This window comes from Dermacentor silvarum, chromosome 4 (assembly GCF_013339745.2).
Source record: "Dermacentor silvarum isolate Dsil-2018 chromosome 4, BIME_Dsil_1.4, whole genome shotgun sequence".
Lineage (NCBI taxonomy): Eukaryota > Metazoa > Arthropoda > Arachnida > Ixodida > Ixodidae > Dermacentor > Dermacentor silvarum.
Window position 1 is genome coordinate 150,929,367 of NC_051157.2, and position 17,797 is coordinate 150,947,163.

General features: G+C 43.1%; 1 protein-coding gene across 1 annotated transcript in view; it reads left to right on the forward strand.

The window, feature by feature from the left end:
* The window catches only part of LOC125945040 (uncharacterized), an 87,962-nt gene that overhangs the window by 63,172 nt on the left and 6,993 nt on the right, over positions 1–17,797 (forward strand). The gene's annotated exons all lie outside the window — the stretch shown is intronic.

Here is a 17,797-nt window from a genome sequence, read left to right on the forward strand (position 1 = left end):
CAATACGTTTTGACACTTCTCGCGATTAAACGTAGCTGGGGCATACCCGGCGATAGGCTTTTGTCCCCGTTTTCATCACGGGGATCGGCCGGTCGTGAGCTCTGGGGTGGCCGCCATCTTTCTTGCCTACGCACACAAACCGCCAGAACCAAGCGTATAACAGCTCCGCTGTAAACATGTCAAAGTACGCAATGCTATTGGTTTTGAAATCTAACCAAGGTGACCTCTTATAACGAGGAGAGTCTTTGAGTGGGTGGTGTTACGATTGGCGTGTAACACCCCGTGCAAACGGGATGATCGAAAGACCATGCCTAATCTAAACGCAGGGTGGATCCCAAATTTGCAATCCTTTTATTTATTTTTGTTTACACATACTGCAGCCTAATAAAGGCTATAGCAGGAGTGGGAATATTATACATTACTATACATTACTCATTTAAAAACATACACATGCACATGAAAATGAAAAAAAAGGAAGCACTTTACTTGTTAGCGAGGAAAACATACACATACACAAGAAAATTAAAAAAAGGAAGCACTTCAGTTGTTAGCGAGGTGCTTATTGGTGGTACCTGTGAAATCCTTTAGAGATAGTGAACGAATGTTGCCGGGTAGAGAATTCCGTAGCTCTTTAGAACGTGGAAAAAAAACTGCATTTAAATGTGTTAGTACGAGCAAAGATAGGTGTTATGTTCAAAGGCGTGGGAGCTACGAGTACAACTTGGGTTTTTAGGTGTGATGTAGTTACAATCAAAGACGAGAGGTGGAGTTATTAATTGTGTATAAAATTTTTAAGGCTCGATCCGATAACGTGAAAGTAATGGCTCGATGTTCAGTGATTTCTGAGCCTGTGTTGGTGAGAAACTGCGGCTGTTTTTTGGCAAATTAAACGGATAGATTTACGTTGAACATTATTAAGCGAAATTATTTCACGGTGTTTGTAGGGAAACCAGACAACAGATCTATATTCTAGAACAGGGCGAATTAACGTTTTATATAACAACAGTTTAGTATCGCGAGGGGTCTTACCTAAAGTGCAAATAACGTATCTTTTCCCTTTTATATAGCTTTCCCGTTTCCCGTTTCCCTTTTCCCGTTATAGCTTTCCCGTTTATATATTCGATGTGTTTAGACCAAGAAAGATGTTCTGTTAGAATGACTCCTAAGTAATTATAACTATTTTAGGTGGAACGCCATCCAGAGAATAATCAAACGAGATCGAGGGGTCTCTGTCAATTGGCAAATGACAGCACGACTGTTTTACTACAGTTGATGTTCATTTGCCACGTTGCGCACGAAGTGCAGAAATAGATAAGGGATTGTGCAAGACGGTGATGGTCATCAATCGTATAAAAAACAGTCATCTGCATAAAGTCTGATTTTAATTGAGGTGCTATGAGGCAAAATCATTAATATATATGAGAAATAAGAGAGGACGTAATACAGATCCCTGAGGAACGCCTGACGTGACGTCAAGGGAGTTGATTCCGCTAAGTTAAAAGAAACAAATTGAGAGCGACAAAGGGGCTCTGACAGAGCACAGTCAGCGAAGAAATCCAGGAGCTGTGAAAGCAAGAAGATGCCTTTAGGCGACATGGTGAAGCTGCTGCTGCTGCTGCATTGCCCACTCAACGGATATCTGGGGTGGTTCCCGGTCTGATTGGCACCCCGCCATGATTACGGGCTCCCCTTTGTGTGTGTGCATGACAGAAGGGGGGTGGGGGCGCCTTCCGCGAACTGTGTGATTCAAGGGACCACCCCTTTCCACGAACCAAACGGGCCCACGGGTTGCCGCCAGCGGAGGCAAATACGTGCAACGTCGCCTAGAAAAGAGGGATCAGCCGCCAATCGCCAACCGGACTCAGTACATATGACATGCCATCTTGGCTTGATTAAAATCCAGCCTACGATTTTAGTGGGCCTATTTAAGCGGCCTCACGATGTATCTTTTATTAGGCTCTTCATTTATTTTCTACTTGATTACCATGGAAGAAAGAGTGGAAGTTATGCACTTTAAATCGTCTCGCCCCTGCCTAGTCGCTCGCCATGGTCTCCCAGAGGTCTGCAGCGTACCGACAACGCCACGCTACCCTGTAGTAACGCCGGTCGAGGTTCAAGTAACCGGCGTCGCAACAGTGGTTTAAACAACACTGTGGGTCACCGCCCGATCCTTACGTCGGCAGTTACGTAAATTTGACATCATGAGATTGGAAACAGATTGAAATAATTTTACGTTTAGACTACCACTTGTGCAGTACCTTTGATTTGGGTGAATTCAGGCCAGTTGTTCACACTGTCATAACTCACGTAGACTGCATCGGGGCTACAGGATCAGTGATCTGCTTTGATGGTAGAAGTAAAAATATTGCAGTTTCATCATAACGGCGAAGCAAGGAATGCGATAGCAACATGTTAGAATATTGACTCGTAGCTATAGTGGCAGTATGAAATGAAGTAAACGTAAGCTGACTAGGTAAAAACAGAGCGTTTCTTCTGTGAGGTCCGCTGTTACAATCGTGTGATCGGACAACTTAATTTATGTTTATTAATTAAAGCCAACGTCTTTCTTAGCGGCTTCGCCATCAGTTTTCCGTATCGAGTATGTTTCCAACATCTTTCCTGGGCCGATCCCAGAGGTAGCTGCGAAAATAAAGTTGCATCATTTTCAAGTTCGAGCTCGGTTATAGTTTCCCTATTCTAATACTTAAGTCTCGAAGATTTACGATAAATCTAGAAAGTGCCGTATATATTTGCGTTAGCATTAGCGTTCATTCGCTACTTTCCACTGATCTAAATGGCCACATTCTACCGCACAAAGCAACCTACCTTAGCGTTAGCATTGCGTTGCACATTAACGCTAACGCACGTTTTGCGCTTTACTCAAACTCTGTAATATTTCGCACACTGCTCTTAACAAAAGATTGACGGCGTGCACACCAACGACAAAAAATTTGTTTTTGTTTTTAATCTCCAGACACCAAATTGGCGTAACCACCGACTCAAAGACCGGGCGGTGATCCGCAGTGTTGTTCGAGCCGCCCAATCAAACACTCCTGGTTTAAGAGTATATGAGGTCACTTTTGTGTGCTTTGAAAGCGAGCAGCACTGCCTACTTTGACACGTTTTTGTTATCTAATTGGCCTACAAGAGGCAAGGAGCACGCAGAAGTGGTGAGGATTTCGTTGTAGCCGAGCTAGCGCGGGCAAAGTAGATAACGGGATGTGAAGGGTGGTGCCGGCATCTGCGATTGGCCCGCTTCCCTTAGCTTCCCTTGCGGTGTCTGCTCGAAAATCGCGGTGGCGTGCAAAAGAATGTTAAAAATGCCGCTAGAACGTATCCTCAGCGAACTAGAGCTCGCAAGCCAATGTATACGTGCCGAGAGAGCTCGACAAGGTTACACTGCCGCGTAAATTTTTTTTAATTGCTCACCAACAAATTCGTTTTCAACGGCAGCTCCAAATAGTCAGAGCCAGAGCGATCGCTAGGCAGATGTCTTCTATTCCTTTTGGAATGGGGAAGTCTCAGACTCTTCCGAAAAAAAGTTCAATTTTGTTCGCCATATTAATGCATCTTTCATGCGCGCACATCAATTTTACGTAGTCTCGCGGCTTTCTGATGTCGCATACGAGGAGCGCAAAGCGGGCACGGCGCGCAGACGTTTTGACCAATGGCGGAAGGGTAATGGCGAGAAATGTGTAGGATCGTAAAGAAATTAGTTTCTTTCACTCTAATCATGCATAATCAAGTGTGTGCACGTCATACCAGATGGGGAGTTTTCGCGGTTTTCTGGGCGTCGCGTGCCGGCCAAGCGAAGTTGGGGTGGCCCGAAATAATTGTGACCAACCGGGAGGGCTGATTACGGAAATGCGATCGAACCACTGTGGAATCGGTTTACGTTATACCGCCCAAGGTTTTAGGCGAATACCCTGGAAGTTTGCGGTGTCCGTGTGTGGATGGGTACAAAGCGGACATAAAACGTAAAATAGAAAAACGTCGGTGAGGTATGTGTTCTATGTGTAGGTAAGGGAATTGTCGCAAGATGGAATACATTTTTACTAGAGTGCTTAATAGGAAAGCTTATGCCGGGGACTCCTGTCTAAATACATCGAAGTGGAGAACTCGTTTTTCTCGGCAACCACTTCACCGAATTTCATGAGATGTATTGTATTTAAAAGAAAAAGATATACTCTAGTGAATAGAGGAAACGTACTTTTGATTTAGGCCGTCTGTATTTAATAAATACTGTCAAACATCGCAAATATTCTGAGAACGAAACTATCAAGTTTACAACTTTGTAACTCAGCTATAAAAATGATATCACAATTATGTATATTGCATATAATAGTAGATATAAAGCGGACAAAAAATAATTGATACGTGGCTCCTAACTACGCCACTAAGATGTGAGTAGGACGTTCCCGAAACCTTTGTAAACAGTGTTAAAAATTCACATAAGGTATCAAATAACATATCAAAATTGTCCGTTTTGGATGGTTTAACGGACGCAGTTTTGAGAACAGCGATATCTGTTTTCTTTGAATAATTACGGATTTGTAAACGGCGTGCTTCTATTTTTCTCAGACTTACCTGTTTTCGTCTATGTTTGTAAAAAAAATTCAAGCCCTAAATATAAAGTCCATTTGACACAGTCACCAGAATTGAACTTTCTCTATCAAGTGCAACAAATGTCATTAAAATTACCCAAGGGGTTATTTGTGAAAAGCATTTCTGCTTTTTACGCGTATTTGAACAGGCGTCATCGGGACGGGGCCCGAGCTAAAGCTTCCGCTTGATATTAAAGCGAAGCAGCTGCAGTTTGCCGAGCGAAATGCTCCTATGGCTATGAAATATCGAGTACGCTGAACAAACAACCTTCAGAAACTGCGAAAGTCTGGAAACGTTCATAAAGCGTATGTGCCTAAGGATTGCACGTTGTAATGTTGGGCCAGGCAAAATGTGCCCATTGTATCGCAGGATGTGGGCCAGGCAAAATGTGCCCATTGTATCGCAGGATGTGTGCTTGACTTGGCTGTCAGCATCTCAATCAGTGCGTTCATTGGATTCGTATATGATATCGCAATGTCCGAGGCGCGAGCTGTTTGTTTGAAAATCTGGCACATTACTAGAATAGCAATATGTGCGATTTTGTGAGTGTTGGAAGCTATCAGTTGGAATCGAAGTCCTGTATTGAAGGGAGACTGATTGCTGGCGTTGTATCCTTGCGCACTTGTCGTCAACTGTCACGATAATTTGTTTGTGCGGGTGGGTTCGTTAGCAGTGTTTCCTACTCTAGCTATGATGTAAAACTGGATTCCAAGCTCCGAGATATTACCTCCAGACTGGTGCCTTCAATAGCGAGCGTCTGAAGATAAAATTCCACTGCTTTTGCGTCACCATTTGTGGAGCTAAGATAAAGCGGCAAAATTGTTTCTTCTGCACGGACTCGATGTGCTGGGACACACAAGGCATGACTTTAAAAAAACACGAAAGAAATGGACCAAAATGGTCACTCGAATGATATCAGTTCCGTTGAGCTTACTTCATATGTATGCATTATTGCCTCTATTCATGCAGTCATGTCATTTCCCGCCAAAACGTTCCCCGGCCCAATGGGCGCCAAACTAGCACTAAAATACAAAATGAACACTGATGATGCGGCTGTTATACGTTTACTAGTGATATCAAACCAAAATGGTATTTCAATGTTGGTCGTATAGACGAATGGTTCGTCGGGGCCAAATCCCTCGAAATGATGACATCTTTTAAATGTACTGTTTTGTCTTATGAATGACCACCTGAATAAGGAGGTCTATATTCAAATTGGGCTGCCTGTTTTAGTCAGTACCTCACCGCTGGGTTTTCTTGCTGTAGAAATTAACAACATGCGATTCTCTGTTTCTGAGGGCATAATTATCCTCTCGCTTCTCGATAACATGGATACGAAATGACTTCCATTAATTTCGACGCTGGGTAATGTTACTTTATCTAGAAACCGAACTGCTCTAAAATCAAAGAAATGAAGGGTTCTTGTTTTTTTACAGGTTTATCACTTATGGACAGAAGCAGCAGTAAGTACCCCAAGATCTCTTGGAAAGTGCAGAGACGACTCGTCAGGGGGAGGGAAACAGTGACTGACTGCTCCTCAAAAGTCTAGCTTTGTCAGAGCTGTGAAATTAATTCCTGCTTTCTGCCGGCGCAAAAGGATATCTGATGCAGCTAATCTGTGTGTGATCTTGACAAGCAGAGTTGTCAAGCAGTGCCTCTAACACTTATTCGCTACTTTCAATATTTACAGCCCAGGAAGAACATGACCTAATTTGTGCCGCGGATTCACAGAACCCATATTGCAACCGAAGATGAGCGGCCAGCTCAGTGTTTCATGGCAGCTGTGCCACGGCACACTCACGTGTGCACTTTAGGGGGTACACATTAGCATGACGTGGAAATAGACTACGTAGCAGAGAGTAAGATAGATAAGAGCGAGCGCTAAATAAAAGTTCGTTTTACCGCAACGTATCATAAGGTGGGAATCCCGTTCCGCGTCTTTGTAAGCGACAGAAGCTCTCGGCAGCAGTTAGTCAGCCAGTCTCTTTAAAGCACCTGAATACGTTGTAGGTGGATGACACTCTTGCGAGAAAAAGTTCAAATCATGTGATTAGCATATAGTGCGAGGGTATGCCTGTATCGGGTAAGCCTTCTCAGTAGATGTGAAGAACGGTTTCATTCCGTGCCTCAACAAGAAATGTGTAGCTCCGTCGGCTAATGTATTGACTGTAACGGTGTTGCGGCTTTCTAGAATTTAGTGGGCATGTATGTTGACAACTTCATGGCTTTGTTGCATGTTACTGCAATAGCAATTGAATAGACACTGCAGGCGCATTTTTCTGAGCTCGCCATCGCCGTCGCCGTGAGGTTCCGTATAAAGTTCAAGGGCGATAAAATCACCGCCGCACACCGTATGCTTTATGTGCGAGTGTAAGCGTGCGAGGGTGAGTCAGCAATCGCGGCTCAATCTCTCGCATGCCATGGAGGGATGCGGGAAGGAAGCGTGCCGTCTTCCAGTCGCGCGCAACGCTCCGGAGTGATGGTAGAGAGGGGGGGGGGGGCGTTCGCGGCTTAATGCGTGTTGATGCGAGCGGTAGCATGCAAGTCAATTAGCTTGCTGCCGCTGCCGCGCTTGCTCAGTCCAGCGTTTTGACAGGGAGGTTCAGCGGTCATCGAGTGATATGTGCTCATGTTTGCTTGTGGGCGCGTGACATCATGCTTGTTAGTTTAGTTAGTATGCCTAGTTAGTATGCCTATGTGACCGATAAAACTACTAGCCTTACTTCTCATAGCGGTCCTATAATTAGCAATCGCATTCGATGCTTCGTCTTTCGGGCGAATACGCGACATTTTTGTTAAGCTACTTTTATTTCTATTAAAGAAGGCTGTATGTTCAACGCCAAGGAATCTTCATTGGGTGTTGTGACATCTTCGTGGCGGTTGTTGAGAGATGTAATGCGCTTTTCACGAAATGCTTTACTTTGAGGCTCTTAGATATGTTGATGATGTTTTCATTGTTTTAAACAGTAAAATTGCCCATCCTGGTGGCTTTACCCTTAACGACTATATTAACAGCGTTTTAGGCACTTCTCGGCAACGCGGGAAGGGCATGCTATTTACACATGAAATCCGTTCTCATGGTCCTCTTCAGCTTTTAGATCTTGTTTATCTTATGACAATAACCATGTCTGTTGGCAATACAGCCAGCATGCGCAAAAAGACCTTCTGCCGTATGATTCTGCGCTCCCCAAGTTGGTTAAAAGAGGAATAGCCACCCTATATCTTGAATCAGCTCTTATGAAATCGTAGCCTCACGCCATGCAGGCTAGTTTTGATACCCAGTTGGCGAGGCTAATTTCAGCTGGCTACCCACGCTCTGTCCTAGGAGCGGTGTCAGATAGCCTCCTCCAAGAGATAACGTACAATAAGCAAAATTAAGCCAGTTCCACGCTTGTGAAACAGCGGATCTCTTCAAGCGTGGGTGCATAGCGTGGTGGGTATACGGCGCTTGCCTTCGGACCGTGAGTACTGGGGCTCAAATCCCGCCTCTCTCTCTTTCCTTCCCTCTCTTTGCTACTCTTTCTTTCGCTCTATCTGTATTTATCTTCCTCTCTTTCTTTTTCTCTCTGTGTGTGCCTCTCTCTCCCTCTCTCTGATTTTCTCTTTCTCTCGCCCATAGCGAGTTGTTACAATCGTCGGTACAACGCAATCATATGATTCCCATAAATACATGTTCTGCAAGTGTGGGTGTATACCCTAGTGGTTATGACGCTCGCCTTCGGACCCTGGGTGCTCCAGGCTCGAATCACGCCTCGCCAAGAAAGCTTATTTTCTTTGTTTGTTTATTTATTTCTCGCACTCTCTGTCTAGCTCTTTCTTTTTGTCTCTGCACCTCCTCTCCTCAGTTCACATTCTCTCCACTTCGCTAGAAACTGCGAACAACATCGCTGCGTAGTGATCAGCCTCGACCTTAAACAGCTCCTTTGTTAAAAGCGACCTGCGTCGTAGGAGGACGCAAGCCTGCTGTCGTGCCATACAGGTCTAAGTTTATCCCACAACCTTAAAGAAGTCGCAAATTGCTGCGATGTGCCAGATTTTTTTTTGGCGTTACGCATGTTAGCTGGGCTGTGTCCGTGCATCAGCTTCGCTGTCAACGAAATGAAATAGAAAAAGCCATTCCTGTATTTCAAAGTGGCCAAAGTAAGTTTTTGATGGTATTTAAAACTCTATTCGGCTCTCGATTCGTAAGACACATGGTTGGCTGATTCATAAATATACTTCTCTACCGTCAGGGAAATGTGCGCCGATATCCACCGCGAAGCGCAGTGACTCGCCATAAATCTCTTTTTTGAACTGAAGTCTTGAACTACTAAGTCACTTTGTTATATCTTGGCCCGGATAATCAAGTAATGACCAAGCGGGCTCGTTTTTTGAGAATGGGATGTTGCTCCCACAATGACGTTTCACCTTGTGGCATAATGCGTGACAGCATGGCGACACACCGAATAGGATTTCTTAAAAGCTATGTTTGAAAACATAGCTTTTAAGAAATATTCACCAAGATAATTTTCAATAGAATCAGGGCAACACTTGACTTCAGTCAACCAAGAGAACAGGCTGGCTTCAGGAAGGGATATTCTACGATGGATCATATCCATGTCATCAATCACGTAATCGAGAAATCAGCGGAGTACAATCAACCTCTCTATATGGCTTTCATAGATTATGAAAAGGCATTTGATTCAGTAGAGATACCAGCAGTCATAGAGGCATTGCGTAATCAAGGAGTACAGGAGGCATACGTGAATATCTTAGCAAACATCTACAAGGATTCCACAGCTACCTTGGTTCTCCACAAGAAAAGTAGAAAGTTACCTATGAAGAAAGGGCTCAGGCAAGGGGAGACAATCTCTCCAATGCTATTCACTGCATGCTTAGAAAAAGTATTCAGGCTCTTAGACTGGGAAGGCTTAGGAGTGAGGATCAATGGCGAATCTCTAAGCAACCTTCGGTTTGCAGATGACATTGTCCTATTCAGGAAGAATGGAGACGAATTACAGCAAATGATTGAGGACCTTAATCGAGAAAGTGTAAGAATTGGGTTGAAGATGAATATGCAGAAGACAAAGATAATGTTCAATAGCCTGGCAAGGGAACAAGAATTCAGTATCGCCAGTCAGCCTCTAGAGTCTGCAAATGAGTACATTTATCTAGGGCAATTACTCACAGGGGACCCTAATCACGAGAAAGAAATTTACAGAAGAATAAAGTTGGGTTGGAGTGCATACGGCAGGCATTTCCAAATCCTGACTGGGAGCTTACCACTGTCCTTGAAAAGAAAAGTGTACAATCATTGCATTCTACCGGTGGTAACATATGGGGCAGAAACTTGGAGGATAACAAAGAAGCTCGAGAACAAGTTAAGGACCCCACAAAGAGCGATGGAACGAAAGATCTTAGGACTAACGTTAAGAGACAGGAAGAGAGCGGTGTGGATCAGAGAACAAACGGGGATAGCCGATATTCTAGTTGACATTAAGCAGAAGAAATGGAGCTGGGCAGGCTATGTAATGCGTAGGATGGATAACCGGTGGACCATTAGGGCTACAGAATGGATACCAAGAGAAGGGAAGCGCAGTCTAGGTCGACAGAAAACCAGTTGGGATGATGAAGTTAGAAAATTTGCAGGCGCAAGTTGGAATACGCTAGCCAAGACAGGGGTAATTGGAGATCGCAGGTCGAGGCCTTCGTCCTGCAGTGGACAGAAAATATAGGCTGATGATGATGATGTTGTTTGAACCATCTCTCCTTATTTGTATCAGGTGTATAAGAGTTCTTGTTTTGGAGATCGTAATGATGGAGACGAGGCATGGAAACTTTCTTAACGCAGCTTCATCAGTCGTGCTCATCAGAACCCACGTAAATGTACGGACCCGGAATTGGAGCGACTGATAAAGAAAGAAAAAATATTAACAAACCGTAACACACAAAGGACGACATTGTGAAATTGTCACTTTTATTAATGAGAAAACTTCTTGAATCTTCACGGTGGCGCGGAACTTCTTGCTCAAATGCGGTGAAGGGGGTTGTAAGTTTCCAGGTATGGAAGAAGATAATTCAACGAAGTTCTCCGTTTCTCTGCTTTTTTTATTTAGGCGACGACCACAGCGAGTAAGTACATTGCATAAGAAATTTCTTCCTGGGTTTAGAGTGCCTTCATGCGTTTGCCTAAAACGTTTACCGAGACCTCTTAAACGTTGGAAGTGCGCATAGGCTCATCTTCCTATATTTATTTATATTTTAATCTTACCTGTCACATTACTCATTGCAGTATTGCCCAGATTGCCTTTTTTGCAAGCGGCTTCATATTCATCACCATAATATGATTGTAGAACCCCACGTGCTAAATAAGTGTATGGAAGCAATGTAATCGGTATTTCCTTAAAGATACTGGCATTGTAGTCCGTGCCATAAAACACAAATGTACTCCTTGAAGAGCCAGATACTCAAACGTTACATTAGTTTCGCAAGAAATGAGAGTGCATATTTAGAAGCGAGCATACATCAATAAGAATAACAAAATTACGGAAACTCTATGTGAAATTGAATTATTTTAGACCATTTATAGCTATGTCCGAATTGACGGCGATTAGTCTTGAAGGCTTGTTCACCTCAAGTATTTCAATATTGAACCTGCCACCAGTTTCGAGTGAAGCGCCACCGAAATTGCGATAAACCTGCAATGTTGTACATCGAGCTTTTTGAACAGCCTACTTGTGTTTTGGAGCACAAAAGCTTAACTCGTATAAACAAACAATCAGTTGCAGCATTCTACTTCTTTTTCCTTCGCAAGCACGCATGTGCTCCAAACACAACATTATCCTAAGACGTGCTTGCCGAATAGTTCATTCCGTAGGCATTATAGCGCTTTTGTTTGTTTTAACATCTATATATGCTTTTGTTGTACTTTGAGCATAATGATTATTGATAAAAGACAAGCTACCATTTGCTGCAATGTGGTGAAAAAATTACTGCAGACACTCCCTAGTGCGACTAGTGAGATAGTGCATAACCATTCTTTCCAGTCACTGATCTTGCACACATACGTCTCTTAATACCCTTAATTATTATCTTGAGTAGGCTTAAGTAATGTAATCGCCATTAATCTTAATCAGGTTTAATTCTGTTAAATTACTCCTAAATATAACTATGTCCCTTGAGTTTCATGACTGACCCTAAGTAGTATAATCGTAATTATTCCTAATTAGGCCCAAGTAATCTTGTTTACCCTAATTATACCTTGTTAGCCTAATGAATTTATTAATAATTGATGGAAAATACCCTTAACTTTAGATAGCCCTAATTAGTCTTGATATGGCCTAATTCTTAGCTAAGTCAATTTTAATTAACCTGACTATTCTTACTTATTCTCCGTGAATCGTCATTACACTTCAGTAAATTAATCGTAATTACTCTTCATTCGCCTTCTTTACCCTTCATTAAGCTTAGGTAATATCCTTATCGGCTTAATTTTTTATACGTAATTAATGTTATTAGTCCTTTATTACCCTTATTCCCCTGCTTATCTTCAAGATAAGCATGGTAATATCATGAGCAGTTTCGATGACATAGCAAAAGCAGCGGAAAAATTATATATTTAGCTGTACAGCACCCAGAGAAGCCAAGCTACTTTCATTCGAAGTAGTGATGAACAGGATACAGAGGCCCCTTCTATAACTAGCGATGAAGTTAGAAGGGCCTTGAAAGACATGACCAGGCGAAAAGCTGCTGAAGAAGATGAAATAAAAATCGATTTAATCAAGGATGGAGGAGATATCATTCTTGAAAAGCTTGTGGCCCTTTATACGCATTGCCCCACGACTTCAAGTGTGCCAGAAAGCTGCAAGAACGCTAACATTATACTCATTCATAAGAAGGGAGACGTTAAAGAATTGAAGAATTATAGACCCATTAGCTTGCTTTCAGTATTGTACAAAATATTCACCAAGGTGATTTCAAATAGAATCAAGGCAACACTTGACTTCAGCCAACCAAGAGAACAGGCTGGCTTCAGGAAGGGATATTCTAAGATTGATCATATTCATGTCATCAACCAGGTAATAGAGAAATCTGCGGAGTACAATCAACCTCTCTATATGACTTTCATAGATTACGAAAAAGCATTTGATTCAGTAGAGATACCAGCAGTCATAGAGGCATTACGCAACCAAGGAGTGCAGGATGCATACGTGAATATATTGGCAAATATCTACAAGGATTGCACAGCAACCTTTGTTCTCCATAAGAACAGTAGAAAGATACCTATCGAAAAAGGGGTCAGGCAAGGAGACACAATCTCTCCAATGCTATTATTCACTGCATGCTTAGAAGAAGTATACAAGCTATTAGACTGGGAAGGCTTAGGAGTGAGGATCAACGGCGAATCTCTCAGCAACCTTCAGTTTGCGGATGACATTGTCCTATTCAGTAACAACGGGGACCCATTACAAGAAATAATTGAGGTCCTTGAGGTCCAAGAAATGACTGAGGTCCAAGAAAGTGTAAGAGTAGGATTGAAGATTAATGTGCAGAAGACAAATATACGTTTAATAGCCTGGCAAGGAAACAAGAATTCAGGATCGCCTCTAGAGTGTGTAAAGGAGGACGTTTATTTAGCTCAATTACTCACTGGGGACCCTGATCATGAGAAAGGAAATTTACAGAAGAATAACATTGGGTCGGAGTGTATGCGGCAGGCATTGCCAAATTCTGACTGTGAGCTTACCACTGTAGTTGAAAAGAAAACTGTTCAATTATTGCATTCTACCGGTGCTAACATATGGGGCAGAAACTTGGAGGTTAACAAAGAAGCTGGAGAATAAGTAAAGAACCGCACAAAGAGCGATGGAATGAAAAATGTTAGGCGTAACGTTAAGAGCCAGGAAGAGAGCGGTGTGGATCAGAGCACAAATGGAGATTGCCGATATTCTAGTTGACATTAAGCGGAAAACGTGGAGCTGGGCAGACCAGGTAATGCGTAGGATGGATAACCGGTGGGCCATTAGAGTTACAGAATGGATACCAAGAGATGGGAAGCGCAGTCGAGGACGGCAGAAAACTAGGTGGGGTGATGAAGTTAGGAAATTCGCAGGCATAAGTTGGAATCAGCTAGCGCAAGACAGGAGTAATTGGAGATCGCAGGGAGAGGCCTTCGTCCTTCAGTGGACATAAACACAGGCTGATGATTATGATGACCCTTAATTACTCTTATTACCTCTTCAATACTCCCTATATAGTCATAATCATAAATATAAGTTGTCATACGTAGCCATAAGGAATTTTCATAGACACCCCCATTTGACACCATGTATACCTGTGGAGCGCATCGTGTCACGCTCTACAGACAGAAGGACGGAGAGATTTCCGAGGAAATTAGCCCTAGAATGCATGTGGAATAAAACTAAGTTACCAAGCATTATTTGACCTGTCACCAGTGCATCATGCTCATGTCAGGAACCAATCTATTGAGGTTAAATTGCTAAATCTCAGCCTACTGTTTAAAGAATAACCGGTAAAACGAAAAAAAAGAAACTACACGGAAAGGAGGTCGAATCGTCAGAAACGGCAAAGGCGCTCTAAAGAATAATCACATTGTCTCGACTGTGCTTTCACTATAACATTGTTGAATGTATATTGCACTGTGCTCTGTTCGACGTTAGAGCTGATCTTGAAACGGCGCGGAAGGCGCGGATAATCACGTCAATATATTCCGCGCTCGTACATTTTTAAAGTTCCGCAGCGCTGATGTCAGGTGGGAGTTCATTAGGTTACCAACCTCGTTGTTCTGTTCCAGTCACTTGATTTTGAAATTAATTATTACAGCCTCTTCCTGATAACTGCTTCACCCATTACGTGAAACGGCTTCTCACTCATTCATACTGTCGTTTGCTTTTACAGAACCCGTGGCAACGACATCTGTTATCTGTTGTCGGCTTTCTGCGTGCTCTCCGTGGTTATCCTGGCTGTCGCGTTGATCGTGGTTGTGAATTTTCGTGGGTGAATTTTCGTTAATAACATTTAAACAACTATGCACAGGAGATATAGCATGGTCTGCATAACAGTCGCAACGTTGTGGGGTATGGGTAAAGTGAGAAATGTGATTTAGACGGTATTATTGCCAATAAAACTGCGATTTCTCTTGTAAATGAAAAAAAAAAGCTCAGCAGTGTAATAGTTACTTGTTCAGGACCCAGCTACTATAGGTGGTCACGGTCATCCTGAAATCCACGTGATTTTAAACATACTTCAGCCGCCTATGTGCTTTGCAAACAGGCTGATACTATATATATATTCCTCGTACTATAGATTGTATTAGAAAAAAAAAACGGAAAGCAGGAACGACTACTACGTAAAGATATAACATGCGCTGCTGCCTTTTTAATCGCATACATTAACATAAGATATGTATTAGTGGTAAGGATTTGAGTCTGTCAGAATCGCTCGCTGATATATAGGTTTAAAAGTTTTACAGGAAACTTAGCATGAATGCGCGCCTTCTATTCGTGGGCCGGTAAGACAATGACCAGCGGCAAACCGTCACAAGACAATAAACAATCCCAATATTGCTTAGACCGGCGATAATTTCAACTCGGACCATTCGCCAAAAATATGATCTTATTGAATTGTGATCCCACTACGCTTATAAAATTGTTATTGAAGAGAATTAAAGTTTTGTTACTATTGGCCTTCGTTAGAATGACTATTTTCATTTTGACAACATGCCTTAAAGTATAAAAACGTGTTTTTAACTGTTTAACTGCAATTTCACTTTTTGTTGAGAGTGGTATATTTGGTTCTGACGCCAACGGTGAAATGTCAAAATAATGTGATATCCTAAACGTATAATATTGGTGCATGAAAAAATAATAAATTGACATTTCACCGCTGCGAATTAATGAAATATGTGAGAATGCAATACCAAAACCTCAAATTGTTAGTTTGAACAGCATGACGAAAGCTGTAGATTATTCTACAACTACAAAACGACTCGAGGTAAATGCATAATTATGGTGACTTGTAAGGAGGAGTGCATTGGGTTATCATCAAACGTCGAATTGCAAATGGCATTTTGTGAAGAGAATTGGCGTTTGCCTTGTCTCTACATACGTATTAGCTCCCACATATAACTGCATTTTTTACTACATATTTTATCAATTACTACATATTTTTAAATTGAGAAGAGAAAATATGTTCTGACCGAATGGAAGAGAGGATGTTGTCTGAGCGAAATTATTAAACCAAGAAGAGAGAAGCAGTGCAGGAGAAACTCGATTATATTCTATCGGGCTTTTTCTTTTGTACCGTCTTTGGATGATTCCTTCACGGTGTACAAGTGGAACATCCGAAATTAGGAAAACAATCTTCGGTGTTGGCCTGATAGACAGCTGGAAAACCGGGTGTCCGCTCAACGCAAAAGTGTGGTTGACTCCACGAAATGATTTTTGCGCTGGTCATAATTTCAACTTTTGCGAAACTGCCTGATGTACAAATCCAAGGCGGCCGCGCAAGAAATATTCTAGATCCCAGCTTATTGTGAAAAGAATGACTGGTAAATGGAAACAAAAACGAATAGCGACGAATGCTTCGAATTGTCAAGAAAGGCAATTCAGCTGTGTTTTTTTTTCTTGTTAATTCCGCCCTTTTGTCTCACTCTGCCGCAGACGTTCCATGTTTCCTAGGGTTAGTAGTCTAATGGGGCAGACTAAAACGCCATCTTCTCGCCAATCGACCATGCCTGAGAAGAAGGCAACGCGCACGGCAGCATATATCAGTTTAACAAATGATTTTCACACGTTTCATTTGCCTCGCCACAGGCGCACCTCTATCTGAAGATACCACCGTTGACATTGACGTTGGAGGCAGTGGCGGTGGTCAAGGAGGAGTGGGTGGCGGCCCGATTTCAATATACGAAAGAATGAGCACGATCGAAGGTTTGTACCTCATGAACTTTTCTGTCAGAACGCTCTGTCTTCGGGCGCTTGGAGCAATCACCAATATGCATGACATAATAGCACGTAAACTTAAATAAATAACATCAAGAAAATAATTACACCATCTTCCCGTAGGGGAACCCTGAGTAGTATGCGAAGCAGCCATGGGGTCGACTCAAGTTCCCATTAGTTTTCAGTTCGTCGTTTCCGTTAGGTTGAGGTACGTAGCTACCGTTATATTTACCGTTTGCTTTCCATGGTAACTACCAAACTTTCCACTACAGTGGCGCCCCCCAGCGGAGTATGCAGCGCCTACCGTCACGACTCTAACCTAAGCTGCTTCGCATTATCGCGCGCGGAGCCGCAGGTGTTGCCATTCGTTGCGCAATCCGGCGAGGAGAGGGGGAATGCTGAGAGGAGAGGAGATACGACAAGAAGAGGAGGGGGAGGAGGATGTGCATGCGCAGTGTGGATGTGGACGCCGCACGGCGGATGGATGGAGGGAGGGAGGGAGAGAGTGAAATAGCCCCGACCATAAGCTGCTTGCATGTAATAATTAAGTTAAATTGCTGATCAAACGAACATGTTGGAGTCCGTGTGAAGCGAATCTTTCGGAAGCTGCGGAGTGCGACTCGGGGAGCTGGATGGTTTGAAATACTCTCCCCCACATTCACAAATGCACCGCAACTTAACAGGAAGCTTTAGCTCGGGCCCAACTCTGATGCGGCCTATTCCATTACATGTAAAACGCAGAAACGCTTTCCTGAGATAACCCCTCGACCAATTTTAATGAAATATTTTGCAATTGAGAGAGAAAGTTACATTATTGTGCTGTTGGAAGCGGAAATGCGAGTTAGAGCCTTGCTTTTATTGCGATATCAATTATATGGACACTAAAAGCGGAATTCTGCCGTCGCCGTCGCCGTCACCGTGAGGTTCCGTATGACGTCAACGGCGATGAAATCGTCGCCGCGCGCCGTATGATGTATGTGCGAGTGAAAGCGCGCGAGGGACGCATGCTTTCACGGGGCGCCAACGCACGGCGGAGAGCAAACAAACGTTCTGCGCCGTGCTCCATGAAGGGCTGCAGAATTAAGCGTCTCTTTCCTCCTTTACAATTACCATATATATAGAGCAAACGCGACTTCTACGGTTGCGCGAAAGGCCGTGGGCGGACGGCAGAGCGGAAGGGGAGGTGACGTTTAGGTGCGACACCAAATGCGTAATTATATAAAAAACGTGAGGCGAGAAGGTGGTACAGA